This window comes from Heterocephalus glaber, unplaced genomic scaffold, assembly GCF_053883595.1.
Source record: "Heterocephalus glaber isolate CG9 unplaced genomic scaffold, H.glaber_assembly_v1.0 deba00001523, whole genome shotgun sequence".
Lineage (NCBI taxonomy): Eukaryota > Metazoa > Chordata > Mammalia > Rodentia > Bathyergidae > Heterocephalus > Heterocephalus glaber.
Window position 1 is genome coordinate 26,951,821 of NW_028258327.1, and position 7,949 is coordinate 26,959,769.

Here is a 7,949-nt window from a genome sequence, read left to right on the forward strand (position 1 = left end):
AATATATAATATAACATAATATTTATTATATAATATAATTATGTCATATTATAAGATATAATTAATAATTATAATATAATATGATATATTAATAATTATAATCTAATAATTCTGATATTATATAATTATAATATGTAATATTATATAATTATATATGTAACATCATATATAATATAATTTTATATATATAACATTATATATATAATTATATATAGGATTTACTACACAGATTTACCATAGCCTTCTGTGGGATCAATGGTAGAAGATGCAAAATGTCTGTCTGTAGGCTGGAGGGTCAGAGGATCCAGTTAAATGTTAAAGGTCGGAAACTCATTGCAGAGTCTGGTGTGAGTCTGTGTTGGAAAGCACTGGCAAGCTGAAGAGTCTTCACTGGAAGCCTGAAAACTAGAGCCAAACCTAAAGTTAATGGTGAAGATAGGAGCTCCTCTGAAGAAGAAAAAGGGAGAATTTCTTTCTTCTTTCCCTTTATATTTTATCCAGTCTACAAGTCTATTTGGTGGTGCCACTCACATTCAGCGTAGATCTTCCCTTCTCAGTTTGTGGCCTCCATGTCAATCATCTACAGACATACCCAGACCCTTACAAATCTACTAGGCACGTCCTATTCAAGTCAAGTTGACATATCACAATTAACAATCACAGGTTCCTTTTGTGCCATTCTGTTCTTTTTCCTTTCTCTGGCCTGCTACGTAGGCATGATGTCTGGGCACCTAAATTCTTCCATGTCTATGTAGTTTAGTCACTGTTGAGTTCTAACCAATCAATCTACATTTGTTCAAATAGCACCCCCAAGAAAACAGGAGAGCAATAATGTGGACTGTTAGGCAAAACAAATAAAACCTGAAAAAAATAAGGAAAACCCCTGATGATAGTATGTGTCTTATAAAATAGAGCTTTTGGAAAAAATGAAATGTAAGAATAAGAGAACCAGCATTATCCTAGAGAGGTGAAGTTGTCCTAGAATCTAAAAATTACAATGGGCACCAGGTCCATCAGATATCTTCATAGTCCTTCAAAGTAATGCTATTAGAAAGAAAAAAATTCATCTTGAGTCCAAAAACTTTGTAAAAGAGTTTGCTTCTGACAAATATTTACAGTATCATACAGAAAAATATCCTTAAAAAATCAAATTCATCTTTCTTTTCTTTTCGTTTTTTTATTGTAGTTGTTATTTTATGATTGTTGTTGAAGTAATTGTTATTCTGGCATTCTAAAAATTACAAAGGTGAACTCTATAATACCAGAGCAGAAAAGCATAAAATATGTAAAAGCTAATCTGAAAAACTTCAGGATAAGATTAATGAATAGATAAAAGAAGTTTTTATATTGGTAAAGAGTAGAATATATTTCTGAAGTTGAAAATAATGACGAATTTAAAAAGCAGTTTCACTGTGAAGAGGATGAGGAAAATGATAGAGTAAATAGAATCAACAAACAATACAGACTATGGAATCAACATTCTGATAACTGCTACTCAGAGGAAAAACAAATAAATTGGACAAAAATAATAAAGATGCTAGAGAAGAAAAAATTTCTAAATTGAAAAAGGAAGGGGGTCCGTCCCGCCTCCCCCCTCAGCGCTCCCTCCCTCCCCCTCCCCCTCCCCCTTCTTCCCCAGCCTGGTCTGGCCCATCCCCTTCCCCACCAGCTCCCAGAGGCCCTGCGGGGTGGGGCTGGGGGAGGCTGATTGCAGAGGGCCAGACTGACTGGCTAATGTAAGGACTGACAGGGCCGACTCTCGGAGGGCGAGGGCGGGGGCATGCACAGCCAGAGCTGGTGCTCTGAGGCCCACCTGGGAGGGCCGGGGCTGTGCTTAGGTCCTGGGAGGAATGGAGAGGGGTCCTACTGTCTTTCTTTTCTGAGAGTGGTCAGGGAGTTCTTAAATAAAACTTTGATTTGGCTGCTACCTTGAAATACACGCCCTAAAAATGCCAGCTTGTTTGGACTTCGAAGATGCCCTGGATAAATGACAAAAATTAAGAAAGATATTTCGATTTTCTCATTCTCCACTTGGCATATGCTTCTGGAATAATATTCACCATGGTTTTGGATGATCTCGCAAACTTAGAAGACATCTATACTTTCTTGTGTTCATCAACAGTGGAAGACTCAGAGATGGATTTTGACTCTGGACTAAAAGATGATGACACAAAAAAGGATAGTATTTTGGAGGATTCTTCAATTTTTGTGGCCTTCAAAGGAAATATGGATGATAAAGACTTCAAATGGAAATTGGATACCATATTAAAGAATGTGCCCGATTTATTACACATGGAATCCAGCAAGCTAAAGGTACAGAAGGTGGAGCCATGGAAGAGTGTGCATGTGACATTCAACATCTCCCAGGAAGCAGCAGAACAGCTACAGATCCTGGCTCAGAGCAACAACCAGCAGCTTTGGGATTTGGGGATCCTCTCTGTTCAGATGGAAGAGGAAGGTGCTATCAACCTGGCTTTGGCTCAGAACTGAAGCCAAGATGTGAGGATGAATGGACCCATGGGAGCTGGAAATTCAGTTAGAATAAAGGCAGGATTTCCCATGGCAGGTGGTCCAAGATTAATAAGGATGACCAGCCCTGCCACTGTTATGATATCCCAGGTGGAAACATGTCATCTCCCATGATGGCATCAGGCACCAATCCAGAACAGCAGCCCAGGACCCCTCGCCCTGCTTCTCAGTCAGATGCAATGGATCCACTCCTCTCTGGGCTCCATATACTACAGCAGAGTCATCCCTCAGGATCTTTAGCTCCTCCACAGCACCCAAAGCAACCTGTTCCTGTGAACAGACAAATGAACCCAGCTAATTTTCCCCAGCTGCAGCAGCAACAGTTGCAGGCCAGACCCCCACAGCAACATCAGTAGCAACAGCCACAGGGGATTCATCCCCAGTTTACTGCCCCAACTCAGGTGTCTGTTCCCCAGGCTCAAACCAGCTGCCTTCTGGAGCCCTTCAGCCTCCTCCAGCCCAGGGTTCTTTGGGCACAATGACTGCAAACCACGGGTGGAAGAAGTCTTCCTTGCCTGGCCCAATGCAACAGCAACTCCAGGCAAGACCACCCTTAGCCACAGTACAGACACCTTCCCACTCTCCCCCTCCATATCCCTTTGGCAGCCAGCAAGCCTCATAAGCCCATACCAACTTTTCTCGGATGAGCAACCCAGGCCAGTTCACAGCTCCTCAGATGAAGAGTATGCAGGGAGGGCCCTCCAGGGTCCCAACCCCCTTGCAGCAGCCCCACCTCACCCACAAGTCTCCTGCTTCCTCACCCTCCTCCTTCCAGCAGGGATCCCCTGCATCTTCCCCAATGATTAACCAAACTTAGCAGCAGATGGGACCAAGGCCACCTGAAAATAATCCACTTCCCCAGGGATTTCAGCAGCCCATCAGCTCTCCAGGTTGTATTCCTATGGTTCAACAGGGCAATGTGCCCCCAAACTTCATGGTGATGCAGCAGCAACCACCAAACCTGGGGCCACAGAGTTTACATCCAGCCCTAGGAGGAATGCCTGAATGCCTCCCACCTGGCTTCTCAGAAGGACAGGCCAATCCAAACTTCTTTATTCAAGGTCAGGTGCCTTTCACCACAGCAGCCACCCCTGGGAATTCAGGAGCCCCCCAGCTGCAAGCAAATCAAAGTGTCTAGCATGCAGGTGGTCAAGGAGCTGGTCCTCCTCAAAACCAGATGCAGGTTTCCCACAAGCCACCAAATATGATGCAGCCTGGCCTCATGGGAATTCACGGCAACAGGAACAACCAGCCAGATGGTAGTTCTGGGGTTCCTCAAGTGAACCTAGGCAATATGCAAGGCCAGCCCCAGCAAGGCACACCATCTCAGCTGATGGGCATGCACCAGCTGATTGTGCCCTCCCAGGGCCAGATGGTTCAGCAACAATGAACTTTGAACACTCAGAGCCCTATGATCTTTTCAAGGGGCCAGTTTATGCCACTGGGCCAGATGATGATGAACGCTCAGAACCAAAGTCTTGGGCCTTCACCCCAAAGAATGACCCCACCCAAGCAGTTGCTTTCCCAGCAGGGCCAACAAATAATGGCGCCACATAACCAGATGATGGGGACACAGGGCAAGTTTTGCTCCAATAGAACCCAATGATAGAGCAGATCAGGACCAATCAGATGCAGGACAATAAGCAGCAGTTTAACACCCAGAACCAATCCAATGTCATGCTGGGACCAACACAGATGATGAAGGGATCAACTCCTAACATGCAAGGAAACATGGTTCAGTTTACAGAACAAATGTCAGGACAGATGCTGCCCCAGCAAGGGCCCGTAAACAACAGTCCATCTCAGGTTATGGGGATTCAAGGGCAAGTCCTGCAGCCACCAGGGCCTAGCCCCCACATGGCCCAGCAGCATGTGATCCTACTACTACAGCAAATAATGATGTCAGCTTGTCTCAGATGATGTTTGATGTTAGCGTGCAACAAACCAACATGGTTCCCCCTCATGTGCAGGCCATGCAGGGAAACAGTGCCTTGGGAAACCACTTCTCATGCCATGGGATGCCTTTCAGTGGAGCACCCAATGGAAATCAAATGTCCTGTGGTCAGAATCCAGGCTTCCCAGTCAATAAGGATGTCACACTGACAAGCCCATTATTGGTCCACTTACTGTTGGTCCACTCTGCAGGCCATTTGGGGGTAGAGAATAAGCAAAATAATAGCAATGCAAATAAATCAAAGAAGAAAAAACCCCTTCGGAAGAAGAAAAATAGTCAGAAAGATCTAAACACCCCAGATACTTGCCCAGGTGGTCTGGAAGAGGCTGATCAGCAACCGTTGCCTAGTGAACAGGGAATTAACTTGGACAATACAGGCCCTAAACTGCCAGAATTTTCAAACCAGCCACCAGGTTACCCTACTCAACCAGTAGAACAGAGACCACTGCAGTAGATGTCTCCTCAACTCATGCAACATGCGGCACCCCCACCACTGCCACCACAGAAGCAGCCACAGCTACCTCCCAGTCAGCCCCAGTCTCAGCAGCAGCAATAGCAGAAGCAGCACCAACCACAAATGATGATGATGCTCATGATGCAGCAAGATCCCAAATCTGTTAGGCTTCCTGTCTCCCAAAATGTCCACATCCCAAGGGGCCCTCTGAATCCAGACTCCCAGAGAATGCCATGCAGCAGAGTGGCAGTGTATCTGTCATGGTCAGTATGCAAGGACCTGCCTCTATACCACCATCACCTGATATACAAAGAATGCCAATGCCTGTGAATACTCCTTTAGGAAGTAACTCAAGAAAGATGGTATACCAGGAGAACCCACAGAATCCTTCTAGCTCACCACTAGGAAAGATGTTGTCACTTCCTGAAGCAAGTGGCAGTGAAGTACCATCTGTCTCGGGAGGTCCAAATCATATGCCTTCACATTTAGTAGTTTCCCAGAATCAGCTAATGATGGCAGAGCCCAAACCTGGACCATCACCCCTTTCAACAACCCAAGGTGCAACTCCCCAGCAACCCCCTATAAATTCCCTGCCTAGCTCCCCCGGCCACGATTTTCCAAATGTAGCTGCTCCAACACAGACATCTAGACCTAAAACACCAAAGAGAGCCAGCCCCAGACCCCATTATCCTCAGACACTCAACAACTGCCCTCCCAGCACAGAACCTTCAGAAATCAGTCTGTCACCAAAAAGACTCAATGCCTCCATAGCAGGACTCTTCCCTCCACAGATTAATATTCCTTTACCTCCTAGGCCAAATTTAAACAGGGGCTTTGATCAATAGGGCTTAAATCCAACAGCTCTGAAGGCTACTGGGAAAGCACCTTCAAATCTGTCCATGAATAATCCTTCTAATTTTGGTGCCCCACAAACTCACAAATTAGATTCTGTAGTGGAGAATTTTGGAAAGCAATCTAATTCCGGAGCAACGAAAAGAGCAAGTCCAAGCAACAGTTGCAGATCTAATATTGGATCTAGTAGGAAAACCACCCCAAGTCCTGGAAGGCAAAATTCAAAAGCCCCTAAACTTACTCTGACCTCTCAAACAAACGCAGTCCTGTTGCAGAATGTTGAGTTGCCAAGAAATGTATTGGTAAGCCCCACTCCTCTGGCTAATCCTAACAGCAGTGGTCTGAATCCTCAGAATCCCACTGTGCCTGTGGCTGCAGTGGAGGCTATTCTCAAGGATAACAATGAGAGCTTGAATGTGCCTCAGGACAATGATCGCCAGAATTCCCAGGGTAGGAAGGAGCAGGTAAATGTTGAGCTAAAAGCAGTCCCTGCCCAAGAAGTTAAAATGGTTGTCCCTGAAGATCAATCCAAAAATGATGGGCAAACTTTAGAGCCTAACAAACTTCCCATTGTCAAAGAGAACAAAACTGCCGTGAGAGAAGCACCAACATCATTAAGTCAACTTCTTGATGATTCTGGAGCTGCTAATGTGACCATTAAACCTGGGCTTACAGATCTGGAAGTAATACCTCTGGTAGTTTCAGGGGAGGACCTCAAGAAAACATCTGTCATTCCCACTCTGCAGGATCCGTCATCTTCTAAAGAACCCTCTAATTCCCTAAACTTACCTCACAGTAATGAGCTGTGTTCAACTCTTGTGCATCCAGAATTGAGTGAGGTCAGTTCTAATGTTGCACCGACCATCCCTCCAGTAATTTCAAGACCTGTTAGTTCTTCATCCATTTCCACTCCCTTTCCCCCAAATCAAATAACTGTATTTGTTACTTCTAATCACATAACCACTTCAGCTAACACATCAGCAGTCCTGCCAACTCACCTACAGTCTGCATTGATGTCAACAGCCATCACAAAGCCCAGTGTGGGTAAAAGGTTATGGTTTCTGAGGGACATTAAGCTGCTCAGTCTAATGCCCAGCCTCAGTTCATTACACCTGTCTTTTTCAATTCATCCTCAATAATTCAAGTTATGAAAAGATCACAGCCAAGCACAATTCCTGCAGCCCCATTGACAACCAACTCTGGCCGAATGTCTCCCTCTGTTGCAGTTGTTGGCCCTTTGCACATACCTCAGAACATAAAATTTTCTTCACCTCCTGTATCATCTAATGTCCCTTCCAGTAGTCCTGCTGCAAAAATTCAGCCAGGTTGACCCTTAGTCCTTAACTCAAGAGCCACTCCTGTTCAAATTCCTTCTCTTCCTTGTACATCTTCTCCACTTGTCCCTAAATAAATAATTCAAAATCTTATCAGTTATCCAACTTCAAATAAATGATAAAATTTGCCACTTAATTTTTTTCTTATTTTTAAGCAATTTAACCAAAGAAACATAGGTCCACAGTAGAAAATTTTGTTTGATAAATAAACACATATTGGCCTATCTCATTAGAAAGGACTAAGAGAAAAGTAAAAGTAATTTAGACTTCTCAGTTCAGACAGTAAAGACATGCATGATAAAAGCATCTTCCTGCTGCCCCAACACTCAATAAAATAAACAAGAAACGTAAATTTATGAACCAAGCAAATACATAAAAGATGCTTATTTGGTTTTTAACTTTATCCACATCTTTCAGAAGAAATGGTAGGAAAATTAGGTGATTCAACCAACTTCTTAAAAGTGTTACTATTGTTTTTTAAAGTGGGGAGAAATTGGGAGCACAGACTACTGGAAAGAAAGTACAGCAAGTAAAAGCTGGGTAAATACCTCCACCAAAGAGTCTTCAATGGCAGAGAAGAAAACTTTCAGTGAGTGTCATTCTAACATGTACTACCAGGGGAGAAAGAAAGAGAAGGAACCAAAGATCTCCAGCAACACATTCCAGATCTTAAAACAAAAATAAAAAAGGAGATAAATGGGTGTGGTAGATTAACTAATGGCCAACTTAGAACACCCAGCTGAACTGAGTCAACATGGTTCTGAGCATGGAAGACCCACCTGAGAATTGTTGCCAATGGCATAAAAGAGAACTAGAGGGGAAGATC

At 44.0% G+C, this 7,949-nt stretch overlaps 1 pseudogene; it reads left to right on the forward strand.

Moving 5' to 3' along the window:
* Positions 1 to 1,846: 1,846 nt before the first annotated feature.
* LOC101712556 (nuclear receptor coactivator 6 pseudogene) lies at positions 1,847 to 7,200 on the forward strand (annotated as a pseudogene).
* Positions 7,201 to 7,949: the final 749 nt, after the last annotated feature.